The sequence below is a fragment of the Triturus cristatus genome, chromosome 3_2 (assembly GCF_964204655.1).
Source record: "Triturus cristatus chromosome 3_2, aTriCri1.1, whole genome shotgun sequence".
Taxonomy (NCBI): Eukaryota; Metazoa; Chordata; class Amphibia; order Caudata; family Salamandridae; genus Triturus; species Triturus cristatus.
In genome coordinates this window covers 346,068,636-346,094,379 of record NC_140584.1, presented here as the reverse complement: position 1 = coordinate 346,094,379, position 25,744 = coordinate 346,068,636, and the positions used below count along the sequence as shown (strand labels likewise).

The window sequence follows — 25,744 nt, the reverse complement described above, 5'->3', positions numbered from 1 at the left end:
AGCTATGGTGTTAGATCAGGATAAAAGCTGTTCAGGTGAAAGAAGGCATATTAATAAGGCAAAACTCACAAGTGTCTGAGGTCAATGATCTGCGTACTGAATGTTCAAAACCTAAAAAGAACGACTCTTTTTACAGTACAGTGCCTGACCAGAGTGCCCCATTTCCCAGTTCCATGTGTGAGTAGCTCATCTGGTTGGTTTTTAGGTTTTGCCTACAGACAGCTTTTATCTATCTTTTGTCGAAAGACCTTTAGTGCATTGGCGTAGCAAGGGGGGGGCGGAGGGGGCGGTCCGCCCCAGGCGGCATGAGTTTTGGGGGTGGCGGCACACCCCCCCTCTATGTGTTTGCCACGGGCGGCAATCGCAGGAATATCGCCAGCACCTCCCTCCCCCTCATGCCCTTACGGCCGTGGCTAGCAACGCCACTGCTTTGGTGGATTATACCAAGAAAAAACAGTGAGCTTAGAGCCAGCCTATTGCGTAATATTTTTGGGATTCTTATTCAACTGCTTTCCTTCTTGTTTTATTTGTCCCTCCCCCAGAGCAGAGCTTCTTTACTATCCTTTTGATTGGATGACTTGTATTTACATTCAGGGAGTGACTTTTTTTTCTTTCAGTACTCCATGGGAGTGCATATGTTTTCTAGCTCTATTCCCTTTGCGCTGCTCTGCCTCCCTCCCTCGAATACCTCCTACGCTCTCTGTTTCTTTCTCCTCCCCTACCCCCAGCTTGTCCATTGCTTCCCCCAACCCTCTCTGGCTCTTTAAAAAAATATCTCCCTTCCTCGCTGCCTCCATCACTTCTGTTGCTCCCCTGCTCCCTCTCTATTTATTTACCTTGTGTTCACTTATCTCGCTTCTCTGTTATTGCTCCCATGCCTCTTCTGTCGTGGTCTTTAAAAAAAAGTTTCTTTGTACATTTTTGAGGGGGCCGGCAGCTGCCATTTGCATACGGCCCACTCCTTTTTTGAAATGCACTTTTGGACTTGTATAAATTTGCTCCTTTGTTGATGATCGTCTGGCCCTATTGTGCTACCCTATCTCTCCATGGTGGTCCTTACTTGAGAAAAGTTTATTTTTATATTTTTTGTAGGGCCTGCCAGAACACTCCTATTTTAAAATGTGCAGGTTTAAATTGTTTTTCTTTAATTTACTGTTCCATGATTTGCATTATGGAATAGCAAATAAAAAAATGAAAAAAATGGCAGTCTCATTGTGCATAAGTGCACACGTGTGGTAACGCATATGTGCACATAAGTCACAGCATCATGAGGCATACACACATATGCGTCATGACTCATGTCCGCATTCAAGTCATTGTGCTTTTTTCTTCTTTTTTCCCCGATGCTTCAGTGCAGTGCCAAAAAGCTTTTCTTTTTTCAGATGCTGAACTGAATCGGCAAGTAGCACTGGCAACGCTAAAAGGTCAAAAAGGTGAGACCTATTTGCTTTGTCAATGCTTGCTCTCTTTGCAGCCTTGTATTTACAGTCTTCTTAATCCCATTATAGAGTCGCCACTATAAATCGCAGAATACACAGAAAAATCCTGAAATGCATCAACTACTCATGCATGGGACTGGAAATTATGAGTACTCTGCCTTACCTTAGCAAGTCTTGTCTCAGAAATGAGGTTCAGTCTCATGGACGCAAGTTATGGTTAGTTTACTGTACAATAGTAGACAAATTCCAGTGGGTTTTGGGTCTCTCTACAGGCAGCTTTGATGTTTATTGCGAGAACGTATGTCATCAATATAACAAAAAGAAACACCCTTATAGACAGAGAATGGGCTTTTGGTAAACCCTCTTAGCCACTGGCTTTCATGTGTTTTTCATTGTTTGCCATTGGTTGGATGGGATGTCCATCAAGACCATGGCACTTTGAGGATGGTTACAGCAAACAGACCTTTTGTTAAACTGCAGATGTAACATGACCTATATGTTGAAAATGGGTTCTGGTGTGTGTTCTTTGATGTATCTACTCTGTTGGCACAACTACATTTTAATTGCTGTTTTATGACTTTACTGTCTGCTGCTTTCAGTGCCTAACCCCATCAAAAAACAAGGATTTTCAATGCAGTAGGTCTCGCTTTTGCAACCGTTTAAGCGATTGGCATTGTAAATGACAATGCCTTTTATTTATGTGTTTTAAACCCAACACATATATAAAAGTCATTGTTATTTTTAATGTCAATAGCTCAAACTCTCGCAAATGCAATAGCACTTTAATGTTGGCCATGCCCCTTTCTCTTCGCCACTCGTCCACATTACCAGCCGCTACTGCCTATGAGGGGTGGTCTTTAGAAGTTATGGGCTTGTTTTTCATATAGTGCGGATTGTTTAACCAGATATCTCCTTTTTTGTGTTTTTCAAATTCACAAATCCTCCACAGCACCAACAGAAACAATACTCTGGTGCCGCACCACTCTCATGAGATCGGGAAAGGAGGACTTTCTTTCCAGGTACCAAGACATCAAATACACTTTTGCGAATCCCGTAACATTGTACAAAATTGAATCAGACAAGAAAACAAACTCGTTTTTATTGTTTGAGGTCAGGAGTTTATAAGGGTAACTTGAAACTCAGTTCTTTAGTGGTACATTTCAAACTTTGTATGTGTCAATCCTTTTAAAAACTGTGGTACTGGGAACAGAAGTCCAGAGTGTGCCATTGGTTCCACTGAGGATCTGCAAATCCTTGAACACCATTGGAAAGATATAATTGGTTTCTGTGACTGTATTATTCAAAAGTCAAGTAATTCATGTCCTTTTTAGGTCTCGCTGAGCCCAGCGCATGTGCTGGCTCGAAGAGACATTTTGTATGTGGGCTCCAAAAAGTGCTACCAGGCCAGCCTAGAGCCACAGTGCATGTGCGCGGGCGCGCGCCGCACTTACTTTCACTTTAGCAGCCGCACGGCCGCTTTGATCGCGATCACTTTCACTTTCGCGGCTGCACGTAACGCCCTGTCGGACGAAAGCCATGTTTCAGCACTCACTAACACGATATCACGGCGGTTCGGCGATTCACACTGGGGAACTTTTGAAAACTCGTCATCTTTGGTAAGCGTAGCACGGTTTTCGTTCGACAGGGCATTACTGCTTTAATTTTAAGTCTGCGTAGGTTTCACGAGGAACTTGTTTCTCTTTGCTTTTGAGCCACTGTAGTTAGGTGACTGTTTGCTTAAAAAAACTTATTTTCAAAGGGAGCATATGAAAAGAACCTTTTCCGCATGTTAGTTCCAGCTGCATAGCCTAACGACCCCCTGCTCATACGTTTAATCAGGGTGTCTTATTGTGACAAACTATCTTTCCGTGGTTAACATCGTATTGTAGTTTACCACCTCGATTCATGGGCCAGAGCCCGGGTATGTGCTGTCGCTTGCGAGATTTCTTGTTTTAAAAAAAAAAACAATTGTGCTTAGAGCCTGCAAATGCTTTATAATTGGTTGGCTTCATCTTTACTCATTTCCTTGCTTCTCATTGGTCAATGAGTACCGGTGGTACTTTCTTCCTTATGTATTTTTTCCCTTCTATGGAGCTTGTGCCAAGTACTGCTGAGTTGTTTTATTAGTGTCCTTCCGCTGGTCGCTCTCAAATTCAAGCACTTTTGGTTGGCTCTTGCTTCCTCGCCATTGTTGTTACCTCATCGATATTGTTTGCCCGTTGTTCCCTACACCAGTTCTCCTCCCTCTTCCCCTTGTTGTTAGTTGTCCTTCAGTCGTTGCGTACACACCTTCCCCTCCCGTGGTTTTCACAGGAAAGACCCCTCATATGCAAAGAATGTCCACGCTGCGTGCCTGTCACTGTGCAGATACGTGGGCTTGTGCACCTGTTGCCTTGTTATGTGTTTTCACATCGCCTGATGCTCGAAAAAACACATTTTGTTTACGGTTGGGGCACCCAGAGTTAGTCTGGAAGAAATGTGTATTAGGCATGTGGCTATCTGTTAGGCGAAAGAAATTAAATAGAAATATTTAAGTTGCTGAAAATAGAACTAGTTGGCATGTGTGCCATCTGCCGGTTTAACACGAGCATAATTATTGATACCTTTGTAAAGGATGCATGTGGCTGATGTTTAAAACAAAAACACATCGAACAAGAATGATGGCCCAGTGTGCATTATGGATATAGTGCAGGACTGTAGAATAGCTATTCGCGCATTTGTCTGTATTTACGAAAACGTCGAATTTCAGACATCCAGTTGTGAAACTCTCACTTTTAATAACATCCACGAGATTTACCTGCACAAAGCCGATGCATTTCTTATGTTTGACAGCATTGGCACGAGAACCACTTTCTTAGAGATGCAAGAAATAAAAGCACATGAAAAAAACAATAATACTTTTGGATACATTTCAGGGTGCACATATTTAAATCAAACGATTTGGGTGGAATGTACGAGCCACCTGCTGGATTTGGACTTCTATAATTGTCAACGAGTTTTAAAAATGTTTTCAAGGCAAATACGTGAGATTGCGCTAAACTCCTGAGTATTCAGAAAGAAAATTCCAAACAAAAGCATTAGTGCTTCGGTTATTTTCAGTACAGCATACACGACGATGAACAAATCAGGGTAATTTATAATTTTTATGCATATTTTTTACAAAATTTTTTAATTCATTTTGTACAACAGAAAACAGCATAAATATGCAGGTCATGTCCCCAAACGTACATAAGGAGTAACATCACATTCACAGATTACGGCAGTACAAGTAGTATAGCAGTGTGCACGGCAGAACAAAGGCAGCAGAAAAATTAACAACCAGTAAGGGAGCAAGACATTTTGAATCCAAGTCATCGAGCCCAGTAAAAGGCAAGTGATACAGCAATGCCATACATGGTTGTCACATCTATTATACATTGGCATAGGCACAAAATCACAACTCACCATCTGAGCCATCCTCTGAGCCAGAGTCACCCTCATCAGTAAACCTATTAAGTAGGGACCCCCACAGCATAACCGTGTCCAAGGGAACCTAATCAGGACGGGTAAGGCGCTTGTGCATCTTCTCCGCCACCCTCTATTCTAGAAAATCATGCAGCCACGAAGACCTTAGAAGCACTCGAGTAATCATCCACCCAATGGCTATTCGCCTGAAAGTAGCACAAGCTTGTAGGGAATCTTTCATCCTTTGGGCTTCACCACCACCCTCAGGAGGCATGCCAGCGGAGTTAGAGGGATCGCCAAGACCATTGCCCTCACAATTATAGGCACCATCTCCTTCCAGAATCCCTGAATACCGAAACAAGCCCAGGCCAAATGCAAGAGAGTGGCCCCCAACACCCCACACAACGTGCCTTCCTCCAGAGGTCTATCCTAGTCCGCTGCCTACAGGTCACATAGATGCGATTTAAACAAGCATTTGCAATGCAATAGGTCTCGCATTTTAGCGAGTTTGAGCTATGGACATTGTAAATGACAATGCATTTTATTTATGTTTTGGTTTTTAAAACATAAATAAAAGGCAATGTAATTTATAATGCCAATAGCTTAAACTCGCGTAAACGCGAGACCTATTGCATTGCAAATGCTTGTTGTATATATCACTACACTCCATGCTATAGGAAAGAGCTACAGTAAAGGAAGCTAGCTAGATTGTTTAGCTGTTCTTTCCTTTTTTCCACCTTTATCTTTATCAATTTTCTAGGCAGGATGCCAGTACCCAGGAAATTGAGAGGGAAACTGCTCAAGAGAGGAATGAAGAAGAGGCCTAAGATTCTAAGTCTCCACCCAAGTCCATCATATGGAAGCTATTCACAATCCTTGCTGGAGAAAAACAGTTCCCATCCAAAATGTCACATCTCATATGTACATCTCACCGCCGACAGAGATACTGGCTATTAAACCAGTGCATGGGGATGATACCAGTAATATCCGGACCCCAGTGCGTATCTGTCCTTTAGGTGAATGGCCCGAGAGGATGCTTTGATGTGGTGAGTACGGCACAGCCAATTTCGATATAAGAAATGCACCTTGAATATGACATAATAGGCACATTCTTTACCCAGCAGAGTGTAACAATAAGTTCACCTTGACCACCGGTGGATACATGAGGGAAAACAGTTGCCTAAATAATGTATGTGTCTCACATTCATTTCTATGTTTATGTTGCTATGTGTTGTGTGTTAGAAGGTACACAAATTTTATTAGAAGTGCTCACCACTATTTTTAGCATGTATTAGTTCTTTAGTTATGACACAAACAGGTGGTGTTCAGAATGTATATAAACAGCTCGTAGTTGGAGTACTTTAATATATACATGTTGATTGAAGTATGTTTTCTGCCAAACCTTTGGCAGACAAATCCTCCCATGATTATATATTGCAGATTACAAAACAGTGAATACCAAGCGGGTATAATCACCTTCTTATATGTAGCATGTCAACCCTTAGGAAGGCAGGCACATAGTTATCCACCATTCCCTCTCCCTGTTTTTAATCATACCGACTAGAGGCCAGAATAAATAAGAGTTTACTTGCTAGCCAGATATTTTTAAGTTTTTTTTCCCACATTAAATAACTACCCCCACTCCTATTATCATCATTCTACACCATAATAATACATCTATAAGTGCTCCCACGTAATTCATAGGTCAAAGCACGCCTCATTCTGTAGCGGAACAGGAAAGACCCTATGATGAAGCCTGCCACCAAGGGGCAATCCTGGTGGGTAAGTGTTATACAAGAAAAAAAGTTCCTTTTCTTCACCTTGTGGAGCGTTATTTTGCAGTAAACTGAGTGTCTCCCTATATTTTGATGCTAAACCTCAGCCCAAGACGAACAGTCCATCATCCGCTTAGGTGCAGTTTGTACCTGAGTCTGCACCAAAGATCTGCATGGTGCAAATCCCATCCCGCTGCAACAATTTTGGTAGCGGTGAATGGTTTCCGCTGAGGTTTAGTAAGTTAGAATCTACCTCAGAGTCAGTTAGAATCTGCCCCAGCCCAGGTCGCGTCATCGAAATTGCATGGCCCAAATAGGAAAGTTGGTGGTGTTTTGGTGTTCCTGAAGCGTTTGGGGTGTCCTAGAAGTGTGAGTATATCTTTGATTGTGTGTTGCTGATTGTTGCTGTTTTGCGGTTTTGTTGAGTTAGTGTGTTCGTAGTGGGGTATCCATTTGGGTCCATAATGGCCCCATGTAGAAATTAGTTCTGAAATGCTGCTTGTGTATATCACTTATGAAGAGAAACACGATTGCTGAAAAGAGTTGAAGATTGGTAATTATTGGACTCGTCATAGTTTAAGATTCTGGGATAGATATTGAGTTATATAAAGTTGTGACTTGTGTCTTAAGCTTTGTGGTGTCGGCCCGTGAAGCGCTATCGATCTCACAAAAAGACAGGAACTTGTTACACTTCTATTGTGAGTGTGTATTAATTGAGATTGGTATTCGGTTGAATCCTTGTGCACAGGAGTAGACTTCACTTGTCAGGGTGATTTCTTGCTGGTCGTGATTTCACTTAAGCGTGATAGTGGGGGAGGGTGTTATTTCCTCATTCTTCCCCTAGAATAAATGGTAACTGAGTTTTCTTTAGTGGAACAGCCAAGAGTTATTGTTTTGTTTTTGGTATTCCAATAATTTGCTTATGCAAAGCTGATAGCTACTGAGTGAGAGCTGCTGTGAGGTGCTGCAACTTATGTCACGCGGTGCCACGCGGGTTTAGGTCGGTTGGAGTGTGTGCAATGCTGGGAATGGATCATTACATCATAGAGTGCTCCACTGTGAGTGTTCAGTATAGTGGTGCCGTTCTGAGATAGGGAATTACTGTTTTTGCATATTGCATTGTGATTTGCTGAGTACTGCCACTTAGTTCAACTGAAATGTATTAATTTTGTGATGAGCCATACACAGGGTAAAACTGAAAATTTTCTAAAAAATTGAGAGCTTTGTTTAGTGATGGTATGAGAATACTTGTACATGAGGGTGAGGAGGCCCCTCCAGAGGGCACATCGGCACATTACATGACAACCAGGGTTAGTTACAACATGTGTATCTGGGTCAAACAATGGAATAAGATCACTGCAAATAAAGAGTCCTTGCAGTTTCCCCCACATGATCCCTCCTTTACTTTGAGAATAATTGAGAATTTGAGGCAAGTGTTGTAAGAGATGAAACCTCCACTGAGACCTGCACAATATGAGGCTTTGAATGCATGAGAATATACCGCACAAATGAAGAGAAGGAGAAATGCTAGACCAAAACAAAGAATAAGGTCGGTAATTGGATGGAAGTGAGATTAGATGCAGAACAACATGAATGGAGGAATGGAGGACTTGGCCTTTTTGGCTAAAGTTCCCTAAACTTTTTGCTTTCCCCCTAGACCGTTTACCTGACAATGTATTGCCAATTTAGATGCTTTGGGTACTTTGCCACTGCTAATCGGTGTCAAAGTACAAGGGTTCCCTATGTAAAGTGTGATGGTAATTGGTTGGCCATGATTGGTATGCTTGCTTTACTAGTAAAGTCCCTAGTGATGTGCACTGTGTGTGCAGGGGCTAGTAATGCAAAGGCGCGCAGAGAAGGGAAATCAGGCCTTCAGTGTAGGGCCTGCGCGCATTGTGCTAAGTAGGCATGTTGTCCTGACAAGTGCAACCACTTGATAGGCCTGACTTTCCCTTTTGCATACACAAGAGGCACCCCTGTGGTAGGTCCTGGGTAACCCCTGGGCAGGGGGCAGTGTAAGTAAAATGCAGAACATGTACTGCGGTGTGTGTTATTTTCTGACAGTGAAAAGCACTCCATTTCGTTTTCACTGGTGAAAGGCCATTCTGCCCATAGGACAGAATGGGGGAGGCTGGGTATTGTGTTTTGTTAGCCTAGTTTCCTATCAGTTTAAAATGGAGAGGTTAAGTTTAGTATGTATGAACTCACGGTGTCATAACACATCTTTCTATGAAAGTGGTTTTGTCACTGTGTGTTCAGAAACCACTCTTTTAGAAAGTGGCAGAGTTTTGTGCTTTAAGCATTTCAGTGTGTCTCTGCTGAATGTGGATTGACTGTCTGGATCTGTGAGGTGAGAGGACCTGGGAGAGGTCTTGACCCAGGGAGGGGTTGAGATGGCACCAAGCTGCCCTGCATCTGGAGAGTAGGGGGAGGAGAAGCCCGGGAGGTGAAAAGGCCTGGGCTGGTGCTATAAACCAATTGACCCATCTCCAGATGAGTGATTAAGGATCCAGAACCCCAGTATCAAAGGGAGAAAGGTGACACTGGGAGGGAGACACCCAGAACTGTTTTAGGGAGGGGACCCCCTGAGCACATACGAACTTCAAAGTCATGAAGGGGTAGAGAACTGAAACCCCTATAATTTGGTGTTGTTTTGAATGGCGAAATGGACAGGTCGAGTCTGCAGAGGCTCTGACCTTTTTCATGGTCAAGAACAACCTAAGCCAAGGAAGAAGTTGCTGAAGAGAGTTCTGGATAGGACTGACCCTTGCTTTGTGATCTGGGGCTGGCCTGCAGTTTGTAGCTTTTACTAAGGAAGAGACTGAAGGAACATTGCAGTTGGTGGTGTCCCCCCTTCTTGAACAGGACTGTGCTTTGTGCTGTGTCCTGAACCCCAAGGGTCCGAGGTGAGCTGGCTCCCTGTTTGGAAACACAGGAACATAAAAGTTTCCGTAGAAGTCCCAAGCAATGCGGTGTGCCCATGCTTTTGCAGCTTGAGACCCTCAGAACTCGTGCCTTGTTATCATGGGCACATGAGAGTAAACTGAGTCGCGGACGCGCAAGGACCGTGTTGTGGTGCAACCGAGGCGTTGGTGAGGAGCACCTGGTCGTTGTGTGCACCGAGCGAGAAAGTGAAACTCGGATGCGCAAGGAGCGTGTCATGGTGCAGCCGAGGCGTTGGTGAGGAGCGCCTGGTTGTTGTGTGCACCAAGAGAGGAAGTGACACTCGGACACGCAAGGAGCTTGTCATGGTCCAGCCGAGGTGTTGGTGAGGAGCGCCTGGTCGTTGTGTGCACTGGAAGAAGAGAAGAGACTCGGTCGCGCATGGTGCGCGTCGTAGTGCAGCCAGGGCGTTGATGAGGAGCGCCTGGTCCTTGTGTTCACCGGGAGAAGAAGTGAGTCTGGGACGCGCATGGTGCATGTCGTAGTGCAGCCGAGGCGTTGGCGAGGAGCGCCTGGTCGTTGTGTGCACCAGGAGAAGAAGTGAATCTTGGACGCGCATGGTGCGTGTCGTGTTGCAGCCAGGGTGTTGGTGAAGAGCGCCTGGTCATTGTGTGCACTGGGAAAAGAAGTGAGACTCGGACGAGCATGGTGCGTGTCGTGGTGCAAGCCGAGGCGTTGATGAAGAGCGCCTGGTCATCATATGCACCGAGAGAAGAGGTGAGACTCGGACGGATGTGCAGGGTGCATGTTGAGGTGCAAGCCGAGGCGTGGGTGAAGAGCGCCTGGTCATCGTGTGCACCAAAGAAGAGGCGAGTCTCGGACACGCAGAGTGCAGGTTGCGGTAAACGTAAGGCGCTGGTGAGGAGTGCCTGGGTGGTGTGCGCACCGAAATCTAAGTAGGTCTCTACAGTGCTGAGGGCGGGTCTCAGTGTCTACTGAGACTGCCGGAAAGAGGGCCAGGTCATCGGACCCTCGGCGTGAAACAGCAGCGGCCCGGACCGGCAGCCCCGGAGGAGCTGAGCCGCCGCCCGAACTCGCCGTGCCCATTTGACGGAGTTCTGGATCAAGGCCCAACTCGCTGAAGGAGGAGAGGAGAGTGGGATCACACCCCCCCCAGGTAACGTGGATCACCACCTGGGGTGGGGTGCGGGCCTGGAGCGACACTCTCTCGGCCTCTCGCTTCTGTCAGCTGCACGAGCCTGATGCTTCGGTTCGGATCTAGGCCTGTGCTGGCCCAAGAAGGGGCAGTACTGGGGCCGGAGTGAGAAGCGGTACTTTTGTGTCACCATTGATCAATGATTGGGGGCAACTGTTAACAGAGCACCTAAACTGTCATATTACACTTTGCATTACTGCTACTAACGACCTATCGAACTGTCGTATGACGCCTGGCCTTATTTGTGCCTGACGAACTCCATGCTGGGTGCGCTACGCACTGTTTTTTTTCCTTGCAGAGTACATGATTGTAACGTGGCACACTGCATTATTTCTTCACCGCACAGTCCAGGATTATTACGTGGCGCCTTTTATTGTTTTTCCATTGCACAAGTACATGATTGTAGCGTGACGCATTGCTTTGTTTCTTCCTTGCACAAGGCATGCTGGTGGTGATACGCATTGCATTATTCCTTCTGTTGCAAAGTACATGATTGTGGCGCTACGTATGGCATTGTTTCTCTAGTGCACAGTACGGGGGAATATCGTTACGCATTGCGGTATTTCTTTTCTTTTGCAACGTGTGTGATTCTAGCAATCGACCTGCCTAACCTTTTGGGAATGGTTAGAAGTAAACATAACTGTTGGTTAGAAGAGGTGGTTGGGATTAGAACCTACAAGCCCACCAGAAGGAATACTACCCATTATTATATGTTGGTTTTGTATCGTGTGGTCATATCGTATATCTTCTTATATAAAGATTAGACTCGTTTTATAAAAACTCGTGTGGAGTCTATTTGTGGTGACATCAGTGGGTTGTTGTGAGTGTGGTTGCACATACTGTCCACTCGTGCCTTGGAGATGGGCCTGGCTGCTCGTGCCAAGCTACTAAGGGGGTGAGCAGGGCTATCTCAGACGGTGTCCTTACTTAGCCTAACGTTAAAACAAGGGGTCCGGATTTCGCACCTGGCAACAGCGGTGTGGGTCAGGGACTCCCACCTCCCGCATTTGGTGACGGCGGTGAGTGCCTAGGACCCCCACTTCCAACAAGAAAGAACTTAACTGTGCGGTTATAAAGATGTATCCTGCATTAACAAGGGACAGAGCACAGAGGAAGAAAGTATCTGAGGGGGGTGGAAGTCAAGGAATGAAAGATGAGACTGGTGATAGTGACTCTAGTGATGACTTTTTAATAGATAATTTGTTGGCTTCTCAACCACCTCCGTATACGGTGTTTATCAGGCTGGAGGGAATCAACAGCCCATGGGACCCCCACAGACTGTAGACACAGGTGCAAGTGCTCCAGTTGATCAAGATCTCCCTGAGGGAGGTTTTTTGCCCTTAATTGCGTCATCTCCACTATTAGGAGCCCCGAGTACTAATGTCATTGCCACATCCCCAGGTACATGTAGAGTTATAATAGTCTCTGCTACACCAGGCATTGGTGCCACCTTAGATGCAGGAGCCCAACCTAAATAGGAGCAAACCCAGTTGTGAGTATGCCTGTTGTAGAGATTGAGGATAGTCAAGAGTCAGAAACCACAAAGGGGGATGCTCCAATAGGAGCTTTGGATATTTTGAGAACAAAGGCAGAATTTGAAGAAAGAAGTTAAGATTTATAGATGGGTACAACAAAGAGGAACTCATTTTCGTCTGCAAAAAAGCTGCCAAGTGTGCTGTGAGACTCATGAAATTCGAGAAGGAGTAGCCCCAGAGTTTGGGGTTAGATCAGCATCTACAGAACAGTTTCAATATGTTCATAGGTAAGGATTCTCAGGAAAATGCAAACACCTGGAATAAAATTACACCTAAGGGAATTAGATGGTAACATCCAAAGGTGGAGTGATGCACAACAGGTTAAAGATTGGTGGGCTCATACGGAAAAGTAAAAGACAAAAAAAAGATGATGCTGGAGGACCAGATTGTGAGAGTAGACAAAAAGTGCACAGTGTTCAAAGCTTACCCATTCAGAGAGGTGTATGGGGGTGGATATGTGCACATCACTGAATTATGAAAACAAAGGGGTAACGAAATAGCACACCTAACAGCTGCACATACATTTAGGAGGACTATGTTCCCTAGAGGTACATGAAAGCATCCAACCATTTTGAAAATAGTCGTGATTCAATCGTACCCTTGGCTGCACAATGAATACTAGGATTATGCAGAGAAAGCAAAGACATGCCCAAAAGTCAGCTACCCTTACAGGGATTCATTTTGAGTAAATCCTCTTGTGACAAAGTGTATTGCACCACGACCTCCTCATCGGAGGAAGACGGACGGTCACTTTTGTTCTCAATAGAGGAACTCCTTCCTTTTTGACCTATCAACCTGTGTGGTCGTGGTGCAATACACTTTGTCACAAGAGGGTTTACTCAAAATGAATCCCTGAAAAGGTAGCTGACTTTTGACCAGTACAGGCTTTCGCCACATTGACTGAAGATTTATATAGCCTTTCCTCCGTTGATGGTCTTGGGCAATTAAGACAGCTCTGTAGTAATTATTGATTTATCCTTGGGTAGGACCACCATATTACGGCTGGATCCCGTCCCCGTTTTGCAACCAGAATTGGATTTGAAGTCATTTACGGCCATATTTAGCCTACATTCAGTCGCCGATTTGTCGTGGTGGGGGCTTTCCACCACAAACAGACCTCGTCTTCACATATACCTGATGGACGTTGCTTCTTTTCCATCCAGGTTCAGACAGGAGGTTACTGTTCACTGGAAAGTGTCACCGCTTTCAATAGCTGCATACTTTACCTTTACGGTTGCGGATATGTCTGCTCAACAAGTGTACTCAGATTTGGGACACTTTTTGTTTGCCCTGAAGAGGTTCCCATTATGGGGATGAAACGCGTTGGCTGGATTGTGTAAAAACCAATTGACTTTTTATGAGAACATTTTTTGAATGAAGAAGTTATTTTCCTACTTTCATTGATACAGTGGACTTCTTGAAGCTGCGCACCCCTAATTTGTTATATGATTTTGCACATTACATTGATAATGCATATGAAATAATCCAATTTAACAATCCTCCTTATTTATTCAATGGATAGCCACAATAGAATATAACCAATTGCTTGTTCCATTTTAAATACCATAAAGACAAATTTCAGCACCATTGCTATTCAACCTACAGGCCCAACCATTTGGTGAGATCTTTTCCAAAGCAGGTATTGAATAGCACCCAAAAGCAGATGTACAGTACTGAAGACGTTAACAGAGCCTATCTGACAACTGCTCACGAATGTAACAAATGAAAATAAAAAAGTAATCTTCGAAAGACTGAGTTCCACTTACTTGCCCCAAAGCTCTAAGGCTTTCCTTCCATAATGATGACAAATTACAAGCCCTGTAGCACTTCCATAAAACTGTAGAGTCTCGCTAAATCCCTGGGCTTCACATTAGGGGGCCGAGTCACAGAACTAACTTAAGACAAAATCCTAAACTTACTACTTTTGGTATTCACAAAAGTTAGGATTTTGTCTTAAGTTTGTCTTTAGACAAACTTAAGACAGACTTAAGACAGACTTAAGACTAACTTAAGAAAGACTTAAGACAGACTTAAGAAAGACTTAAGAGAAACTTAAGACAGACTTAAGACAGACTTAAGACAGACTTAAGACAAACTTAAGACAAATTTAAGACAAAATCCTAACTTAAGTCTATCTTTGCTTAGATCACTCTCAAATCCATTATACACTCAGCTGCCAGACGTATTACTCACACAAGAAATCTTTAAACCCACTCAATGTTAAATACCTGTATCTCACAAAAAAACAGCTCGCCTCATGTAAAAGAAAACACAACCAGAATTTGGAGTGCCTTACCCATTCACATATATTTTGTGCCCTCACTGCAAATCTTCAAATCTATTGTAAATAAGCACCTTCGACATGGCTTAACATCTCACACTTCATTTCCAAGCCCAGTTATTCCATGCAAAAGCCTCCCCCAGTTGCTTTTTATCCTATGGTATTAAAGGCGTCTATTAATTCTATGGGATTAAATGCTGCTAAAGTTATGATGTGTATTATCTACACTATAATCTGTACTAGAGGTCTACTCCTAGCAATGCCCTCAAGGTCCACCCTGTCAATCACTCCTTCTCATTCTAGTTCTCTCTCCTCTCACTGTCATCCATGTGTATCTCTGACCACTAATGTATGTACACTTTTCTGAACGCACTGGTTTGCATTTAGGCCGCCAGACCTTTGTGTTTTATGTCGTTATTGTGAACGGCACTCGTTTGCAGATGTAATGCACCCTTGTATCGAAAGCCCTCCGCCACCCCTCATGTTTTAGTAGTGATCTATCATAAAACAAGCATTGAAAATGCAATAGGGCTCACCTTTGATTACGTTAAAGTCATTTGCTTTGCTAATGGTATTGTATAGCAAAGCAAATGGCTTTAACTTAATAAAAGGTGAGACCTATTGCATTTTTAATGCTTGTTGTTACCCTTGTTAACACCATATGGGCTGGTTTCACTTTATTAATATCAGTTTAACCCCTAAATGCTGGAATCAGTCCCCTGTGAAGTAGCGCGTTATTAACTTTGATACGTCTTAACTAGAAATATTTTTTTGTTAAAGTCTGCAACTTAGTGGAAAATGCGGCAAATTCTCAATTATGTGGAAAACTCCACTGCTGCAGAATCGCACAATTCCAGCGGCCCTGCTTTTATTTGCAGGATATAATGAGCGTGTGCAGCGCCCTCTTGAATTCTGTAGTCTACTCAGCAGAGAGCCCATATTATAATACAACATCCCATTGCCTTGCGTGTATCACACAGTGGTGCATTGTATGGCATAAGAGGACAGAAAACAGTGTGACTTGGCGGAATTATACTGTTCAGTCTGACCCAAGATAGAAGACCATATCACACAGCTTAACATAAGAAAACATATAACATAGCATAAAACATAGCACAGCATATAAGATAGCGCAGCACACAACAGCACCTGAGATATAGAAAAGAATCATATATAACATAGCACAGCATAGAACATAACAGAGCACAAAAGCACATTAGAAATAGCTAAAACATGCGCAGCATAGCACAGCATAATTTAGGACACAGAGCAGCATATCAGCACATCGCACTATAACACAAGACATTGCAAATCATGGCATAGACTAAACCAGAGGACAGCCAGCAGGATATATAGCATATAGAATAACACAGAACAACACAGGACACAATATATTATATAACATAACATTCAAGAACATACAGTATAACATTGCAAATCATGGCATAGACTAAATCACAGGACAGCCAGCAGGATATACACCATAGCATATAGCATAGCACAGAACAACACAGGGCACTGTTTACTATATACCAAAACATTTCATAACATAGAGTATAACATAGCAAATCATGGCATAGACTATACCAGAGGCAGCATGATAGACACCATAACATGCAGCGTAGCGCAAGACAACACATAACACAGAGCAGCGGAGCACAGCACAGAATAATATATAACAAACATATGATCACATATAGCATACAATAGCAAAGCAAAACATAGATTATACGAGAGCACAGCATGATATACACCATGACGTACAGCGTAGCACGTGACAACACATAACATACACATGGCAGAATATAATAAAGTATATCATCACATAGCAAAGTATTACTTAACTTGGGTGTAGCACTTTATTAAGAGAAGTGCTACTGGTTAAACTGGCGACTGCTGGATCACAAGGACTGGGTGCAAAACACAGACCCCCAACTTAACTGAACTATGAAGTGTAAGGCAAACCATCCCATGCACATGTCACCTCACGAGCGTGTCACTTCTGGGCATCGGGCTGCATGTGCCTCGACTCTCCCATCTGCCAAGCTCTATACGTGCCTGAAGCCGTTATAGCTCAAAGTGTGTACACAAGAAGACACATTCATCCATTGACTGTAACTTACGCAACAAACCGACATGGCCTGGGCAAGCAGCAGGGCGGAGCACAACGCTTTCTTGGGGTCTCTATGCGACATGCCTATGCATAACCGAGCGTGCTCCCACACTGTGCCCACTGCACCACTCACTTGAGCTCTATTAACACCGATTGTTGACTGCGCTTAGAGGCGGTGACAGCGCTATGTCAAGCGCGTATTATTATCACAACTATTAACCTTCATTGTCATCATCATCATCATCATCCTCATGCATAAGAGGTATGTGGAAGCCCCCATCCGGCCCACGTGTCCAGTCCCCGTGTTCTGCACTCACCTCCTCAGGCAGAGCAGCAGGCCACAGACCATCAGCAGACCCCTCGATGGCAGGCACGCCCCATCCTCATTCCCGCCACAAGTCCAACAGCTGGCCCAGCTTCAGCCCACACACTTCCAAGCTCCTCCGCGGGGCCTGTGCACGGGGGTCCCTCCTTCTTCAACAAAGACAGCCCCAAAGCCACCAAGTAACAACAAGACGTGATGAAGGGCGTTATTTCCCAAACCTCTCTTTCCCAGACCTCACACACAGCAAAAAAAGTACATGTCCAGCTGTTGGGCTTCCAGGAAATATCTACTGTGTCATCGTGAGATTCATGCGGTCCGGATGGGAGGGGGTCTCGGAAACCCCCAGATTGCAGAAGCGGCCCCAATTTTCTCAGAGGAAAAAAGCCCCTTGACACAGGAAAATATACAGTTTTTCACGTGACCTCAATAGTAGCTTGGAGATGAAGAGATTTGTCGAGGATCACACTATTTCGGTGAAGTGAGATAGCTGGGATTAAGCGTGGGTAATTGACAGTTCGAGCAACAGATGAAACGTCCTCCACGTATTTGCCCGGATAGTGCTTTGAGGCAGCCTCAGACCGCGCTCCAAACAGAGGTTTCTAAGGTATGTCCAGGCTGCGTATGACAGTTCTGGTGAGACCCACTCCCACCCTCCGTTCCTAGAAGGAGCCGAGCCTGCACTGTGCTCCGCCACTCCCTCGCTCCCTCTCTCCTGGGGGTCGTGACTCCCGAGACCACCTCCCCTGCTGGCGCGCCGCAGCCTCTGATCCGCGCCTGCTTCCACCTTCCGCTTTAAAGGCGCTGCACTGCTACGGGACTGATGGACTTATGCTAATGTCGCTCACTTTTGCAGCTTCTGATATCCCTGGCCCTGTGGGCCACAGCCTTTGGTTACTTCTGTTTCTGCTTTCTGTTACTCCGCAAAGCTGTACGAAGTACAGAGACTGGAAAAGATACCAGCGTGTCCCACGGAAGCGGGAAACGACCTCCAGTTCTGTTTTCTTTGAATCCTGGGACTTCGAGTTTTTCATTTGGAGAGAGGGAAAGCGAAAGCACGCTGCCATGCGCGCGCATGTTCACCTCTGTTGTCTATACGCGTACACATTTTGTTTGGCACAAGCAAAACAAGATGGCGTCGGACTGTCCACTGTCCGTACGTAAGCATGCATGTTTAGCTTTGTCTGAATGGTGAGAGCAGCCATATTTGTCCATCCGTACGCATGCCTGTTCAGCTTTGGCTGAATCGATCGCAAAAGGCCCTTGCATGGTGAGAGCAATGCATGCACGCTGCTAACTCCAGGCGAGACCTAACGTGTCAATCAATAACATGAATAACGTGTCAGCGAGGCTGAAGGGATGACTGATTTCAGTTTTACACCATGCCGAGTCTCTTGGAATGTGCACAGGACGAAGAGACTGCGAATTAAACCACTGATTGTGGCATCTAGAAGACAAGGAAATCTGAAGGTAATTCAAGTAATGAAAGTTGGTTAGAGGACGCGAGTGCTCAAGCAGCTGTGGAGGAAGGCAAGCATTGAATTATCTCAAACACACACTATGCAAACTTGATTGAACATGCAAAATATTCAAATACATTTATGGTTGTGTGTTACCTTTTGAATAGATGAGGCTTGTATTGACAGTGCTGGCATCAGCTGTTATGTGCTCGAATTCTTTTACTTTGGAAATAGGCATTGTCGTCCTTGGTATGCTTTTTCTGTGTTATTGTTATTAGAAGTGTGCTATGACATGTTTACAGCCCGAAATGCTTTGTTGACATTTTTCAGGTTCCGTCCTAACTAAAATGTTGTGCATAGGTTACTTTGCACTGTGTGCACCCACTCTCTCAATACCAAAAACTTCAAAACGTGACACTACAGGTTGTGCCAACTTTGGTCCCTCTTAGGGTGAACTGAACTGTGAGATAATAAAAGCAGGAGAACTGAGAGGTTATATGGGTTGCACATTAATGTTGGGTACATTACAGTCGAGTCAATTTTAGGCAATGAAAATGACAGGTATGTCTCAACTTATCTGGCACTCTGGGTGAAACCAATATTTGGCCATCGACACTTTTCTATTTGCCGTCCATTTAGCTACAACCCTGTTCAAGAGTTCATGAGTTTTACCTCCCTCGGTGTCCAAGGCACAAAAAACGCCCCCTACCTCTGGTGGAAGGGACTTTAAGCATGTTTTCAGGAAAGGCGTTAGTGTGTGTGGCCTTTATTTCTTGAATCTAGGCAGCTTCAGCAGTAGCTCATATGGCCCACGCAGCCAGCTGTGAGTAGGGCATATGACCTACGCAGCCAGCGTATGAGTAGCAGAGGGGAGACATCCTTTACATTGCATGTGATACATTGCATGCCATTACAACATGGTCGTTACAACGACTGCGTTGTTACATCACAAACCATTACAATGCAAGTCGTTACAATGACTTGCTGTAGGGGGCAGAAGGCGTGTGATTTAAAATCCAATACTTTCCCTACTGTTGCACAGACTGGAGTTGGAATAGTAAATTATACTATTCCAACATCCGTCATCCCCTACAGCAAGTTGGTGTAACGACTTGCGTTGTAATGCTGTGCGATGTAAGAACGCGGTCATTGTAACGACTGCGTTGTAATGGCATGCGATGTATCGCATGCCATGTAACATCGCATATTTGTAGCACATATGCCATACTCACCCACCGTGATTCCTTCCAGACCTGGTCAGTTTTCACTCTAGGTATCTCGGAGTCCTAATGTGAAGTGATTTGTGTGTAATGAAGGCTGTCTTGAAAATACATTTTGCTTCGATTAGGAGCCATTTTAGTCTAGTGAGTGAAGGTGATGTGGTTGAAGCGTCGTTTTCCTTAGATGAGTCTGGCTGCTGCTTCGAGAAGGGCCTTAATGAGAACAGGGTGGGTTTCTGTGTGCCAGTAAGGGTCCCATTTCCAACGTCCAGTCTAGATACAACCCAGGTTTGTATCACTTGTTAGAACCTTCTTGATGATAATGGGTTTTACCTTTTTGAGGAGACAGAGATTGTACAAGGCATATTTCGGCATCGAATTGGTGTAAGCAGTCCTGCTCAGGGTCTTGTTTAGTGTGACTCCAAACGATTTGGTGCAGCTAATGATTACAGGACTGCAGATGAGCACATCAAGGTGAGTGATCCAGCCTTGGGTTGGTGAGGAGTTGCCTTGTTGGGAGTTTTGGAGGAATTCCGTCTTCTGGGGAGAGTAGAGCTTTACATGATATAGTGTTGTACTGTTTTAGGGTTTGGTTGAGGTGGAGGACATCACTGGAGAAGACTTTTAGGTAGAGCTGATTTTCATCTGCATATAGGTGATGTTGCAGTCAGGGGCTCGGTGTAAAGGTTGAAGCGAGTGGGTGATAAAATTGAAATTTGAGCAAATCATTTGTTAATTTGGGATGGGTTTGAGAATGAATCTTTCAGTTTAATTATCAGTGAGCTTTTACTGAAGTATGAGGTGAACCAGTTTAAACCTGTGCTGTTGATACCCACACATGACTTTAGGTTGTTTATGAGAATGTTGTGGTTGAATGAGTTGAACGCCGAGGAGAGGTTTAGGAGTATGAGTAGGCATGAGTCCCCTGTACTCAACATCCTAAAGATGTCATTGGTGATGGTGAGGATGGCTCTTTCTATAATGCGGACTGCCCTGAAACCTGACTGAAAGATGCTGAGTAGGTCACGGCCTTCAAATGTTGACTTAGGTGCGACAGTATGCATTTTTCAAGGACTTTGGCCAAGAACAGTAGGTTGGTCAAAGTGCAGAAGTTCTTCAAATCTTCAGGATTTGCTTGTGGTTTCTTGAGAAGCAGTGTGACCTGACCTAGTTTCAAGTAGTTTGAGATTGTTTCTTAGTATTGTGAGTTGTTGATTATTTTTGTTCAAAGAGGTGTGATGAGATGGCTGAGTTCCTTGATTAAGGATGAGGGAATGGGTCCAACTATGTGAGTCACTGGATTTAGGTATGATATGACTTAGATGAGTTTGTCTTCTGCAAGTGCCTTGAGTTCATGCCATGCCGTGTTGTTCTTCCGGGGCAGAAATGGGGGTGCATGGTGGTTTTGTCGGTATTGATCCCTAAGTTTGGGTCTGGGGTAACTGAAGGCCCATTGTTATCAGGGTTGTTGGTCAGAGTGTTTCATCTTCGTGATTTTGTTAGCAAAGAAATTTGAGAAGTCCTCACTGTGGTCCACTGTGGCAAATATTTTCAGGACGGTGATGGGGATGCTTCCCTGATGATGTTGTGGAGTTTATTGGGGCGGTTTCTGGCATTATCTCTTTGGGATTGAAAGAAGGTGGCTTTTGCTTTGATGGTGTGTTTCTTGTACCTATAGTAGACCGAGATTTGAGGATGGGCAGTCTTGTCTAAATCTTCTTTTGGTCAGTCTGAGGTTTCTCCTCTCTTTAGCTCTTTGTTGCACCAGAAACATTTGGGTTGTTCCTGAGTGTCTTGAGTTTTAATGGGGTGGCTTGGTTGAGTATGTCAGATATTGTTTCCTGTTAGTGTGAGGTCAGCCCATCACAGTATGCTGATCATCAGGTGGTTGAAGACGAGAGCTGATCCTTGCTGCAAGTTTATTGGCATTGATTTGCTTAGTATTTTTGACCTTTCTTTAAGGTATATGTTCAGAGCTGGGGCAGGGAGAAATGGGTTGTGGGGAGTTGGTGCGGCAGAGACCTGCTTCTTCTGGTGCTCATCCTCGGGTAATGCACACTATCCTGCACAGGGACCCGAGGTATGTTCCCTCTTTTTTTATCTATCTATCTCCTCTAGATTGATGAGAGTTAGGGGCTAGACAACAGTATATAAATAAGAAGTGTTCCTTGGAGGTCTGCATATTAGCTGGCTTCTGTACGGAGGCTTATTCCTCTTCTACAACCTATCGTTTTCTCTAGAATGGAGCATGCCAAGACAGCCAGCAGAAGGAATCTTCCTGAGCCTCTTGGAGATGAGGAGGTATTGTAGATAACTAAGAGTGATCTACAAGCCTTAATAAAACAAGCAGTTGAATCTGCCTCAAGTTAATCTGCTGCCAAAAGGTCTAGGGCAGCCTTAAATGAAGAGCAGGAGTCTGGTCTCAAGAAGAACTATGTTCAGAGAGCTCAATTGCAAGAACTGTTGGAGCATATTCGTAATGTCCTAGGGTTTGAGCACACAAAGCTGGAACATCTTGAATTGTATTCACAGTATAGCTCCTTCCCAGTTGACAACCTCCCTTTCTATTATGTCATCGAAGACATTGTCATGAATGAGAGGAAAGACATTGATATATTAACTACACCTCGCTTTTTTCCTAGAGGCATCCCATTGACTATTTGAAGAACAGTTTTCTCATCTGCCTACGGTCAACACTATTCTTTCTTCAATGGCTTCTTAATCCTCTTTGGCTACAGAAGATTCTGTATTATCGGATGTGGTGGAAAAGAAGGTAGAGAGTTTTTTTTAAAGGATTTACACTATATCTAATTTTGTTTTAAAGACAAACACCTATGCAGCCTATCCAATGCAGGTTCTCCTGAAGGACTTTCAGAAATTATATGATGCATTTCAGGAAGGTTCGGATCATGTTGCAATTTTAGCATTTATGGAGCTATTAACACATTTTTTGTCAGATGTGTTGTTTCACAGCTTATGGTCAGCAGCATCCTCGGCTGGTGCAGCACTTCAAGGAAGGATACTTCTGTCAATGCACCCATGAAAGTTAGATGTGGCACAGTGGTCTCTCATCCAAAAGTTCCCTTTCACTCGTCTGAAGTTGTTTAGGAATTAACTGAAAGTGATGGGGCAAAAGTCTGTGGATCAGAAAAAGATATTTCAGCCCTTCCAATTTGTCCCTGGGAAGAAATAATTTATTCAGAAATGAATGTTGCAAAATAAGAAGGACAAGCATCCCTTTGACAGCCGGGTCCAGGGCACCCAGATCCTGGCAACAATCTTCTCAGTCCACAGATCAGTCCGAATGATTATCTGAAGGTGGGCGGTCGAATGAGGCTCTTTTATCATCATTGAAAGAAGTCAATTCGAGACAATTGGGTCCTCTCCTTCAAAAGAACTGGTTATCGATTGCAGTTGAAGGATGATCCACCGATGAATCTATTCAGATATACACCATTGCCAAGAGATCGGACAAGAGAGATTTTATGCTCCAAGGGATTCAAGCTCTTCTGGAAAAAGGAGAAATTGTTCAAGTTCCCACGAGTTTCATGGCCTTTACTCTCAACTGTTTCTCATTCTGAAACAGGATAGTTCCTATCATTCAGTTATGGATCTGAAGGAAATCAACACTTGTATTCTCGTCCAGACAATCAAAATGGGGTCACTGAAGATCAATATATAATTACCATTCACTGCAAACTTTTTTGTAACCCTGTACTTCCTTGTACCAATTCATCCAGCCAGTCAGAAATATCTGAGATTCTAAATCAGGAACAATCATTATCAGTTCCAAACTCTTCTTTCATATTGAATACCTCTGCAAGGGTGTTTTTAAAGGTATTGGTTCCAGTAGTAGCTGTATTACAATTGAAGGGCATTGGTATATTTCCCTATCTTGACGACTGGTTTCTGTGTGCTTCTTCCTTCTCTAAGGCTGAGCAGAACATGGATATGGTCTGTTCCTTCCTTCAGGATCTAGATTGGCTGATCAACCAACAGATGTTTTGACTGGTTCCATCAGAGAAGGTGACCTTTATAGAGGGGCTCTTCAGCACCCAACAAGAAACTGCCTCCCTGCCACAGAAGAGGGTCATTGCTCTACAATCGCATTTTCAACGTTTGTTGGGAATGACACAAGCTCCAACCTGAGCCTGGTTGAAAGCACACGATTACATGGCAGCAACCACTGCTGTGGTACCATGGGCCCAAATGTATTTGAAACCTTTTCTCTATCATCTACTGGATCATTGGGATCAGACGTCTCAGGATTTCGAGAGTCTAGTTCCAGTGTGCTAGGTGTGGTCAAAGAGCTTCAATTCAGGCTGTCAGAGTCCAGTCTAGTGAAGGGATTCCCTTTTCAACTACCACCACCACAAGTGTTGGCAACTGATGCGAGTCTGTGGGGTTGGGGATCTGTGTTTCTCAGTCACTAGGTCAACCGACAGTGGTCAGAGACAGAGAAGGTTTTCTCTTCCAGTTGGAGAGTGTTGGCAGCAATTTGATGAGCTTTTCAATCTCACTTGAATGAGATGCATTTGGAAATCTGAACAGACAATCAGATAGCCAAGTGTTACATAAATCGTCAAGGGGGCATGAGGAACTAATGCCACAACGATATGACAACTAACATATTTTAAAGGGCAGAGGAGTATCTTTTGTCAGTGAGGGAAGTTTATATTCAGGTGAAGAGGAATTACCAGACGAAGGGCCATATGAATCAAGCATTTTTTTCCTTCGCAAACAGCCAATTCACAGAATCGGCAGTTTGTGAACTAAAAAAAAATCCTTTTTGATGCAGCAAACCCTATTTTGCGATTCGGTAACCTTTTACCAAATCGCAAAATGGGTTTGCAATTGGCTTTCAGGAAGGGACGTGTTTAGGGCGTCCTTTCCTAATACCGAATCGCATCGGTATGCATGAATGTTTTGCGACTGAAATGTGGTTGCAAAACATTTGCATTTTACCACCTACTTCAAGTAGGTGGTAACCAATTCGCAAATGGGAAGGAGTCCCCAAGGGACCCCTTCCCCATCGTGAATGTCTGTAAACGCAGGCAGTGGTCGCTCTTAGAAAATGAAAGGAAAAGTTTTCATTTTCTCTTTTGTAAGGCATCCCGTTTTCCTCTAAGGAAAACGGGATGCTTTACAAGAAAAAAGATTGCTTTATTTAAAAGCAATCACAGACATGGTGGTCTGCTGACCCCAGCAGGCCACCATCCCGGTGATATTTGCGACTCCTAGGGGGCCGCAAATTGCAACCTACCTCATTAATATTCATGAGGTAGGTCATTTGCGATCCCCTAGGAATCGCAGAAAGTGTTAAACACACTTTCATGCATTCCATTTTGCGATTTCTAATTGCGAATCGCAATAATTCGCAATTAGGAACTCGCAAAATGGATTGTTGATGCATCTGGCCCATAGACCTTTTTTCTTCCCGGGGGCGAATGTGCTGCTCCACCTCTTTTGTTCAGAAACCTGGTGTCCTCAAGCCTTTGCAGTGAATGCTCTGTCAATTCCATGGCCGCAGCATCTTCTGTATGCCTTTCCTTCGTTTCCCTCCCTCTTGAATGTCCTGCAGAAGATTTGGGAGGAGAAATTCCAGGTGAAATTGATAGCTCCACTTTGGCAGCGATGCCCTTAATTTCGCTTAATCTTGGAGATGGCAGTAGATGATCAGTTTCTTTTTCCTTTCGTACCTTCTCTTCTTCAGTATTCGGTCATAAAGTTTCATGTTTCTAGAGCTTGTCAGCCTGAAAATTAAGAGGTTAGGCTTAGAGAAGCTGGGGTGTTCTCGACAGGTGGCAGAAGCAGGGCTTAATTTGTGCCGGTGCTTGCCGGTGCTTAGCACCGGCACTTAATTATCAGGGCCGGGTCTACACTTCTGCTGCGCACGCCCACATTGATGTTTTATTGTTTTTCTAAAAATATACCTTTATTGTACTCGGTGCAGCCACAGGCCCGCGGCGTCTTTTTCACAGTATCCCGCCGAGTGGGTGAGTCATAGTGTCATCACCGGCGTCAGCATCACGGCGTTTAGTGTTGCTACTCGAGTC

The 25,744-nt window shown here is 44.2% G+C and overlaps 1 protein-coding gene across 3 annotated transcripts in view; it reads right to left on the bottom strand.

The window, feature by feature from the left end:
• Positions 1-25,744, bottom strand: part of STPG1 (sperm tail PG-rich repeat containing 1) — a 264,699-nt gene that overhangs the window by 226,106 nt on the left and 12,849 nt on the right. The gene's annotated exons all lie outside the window — the stretch shown is intronic.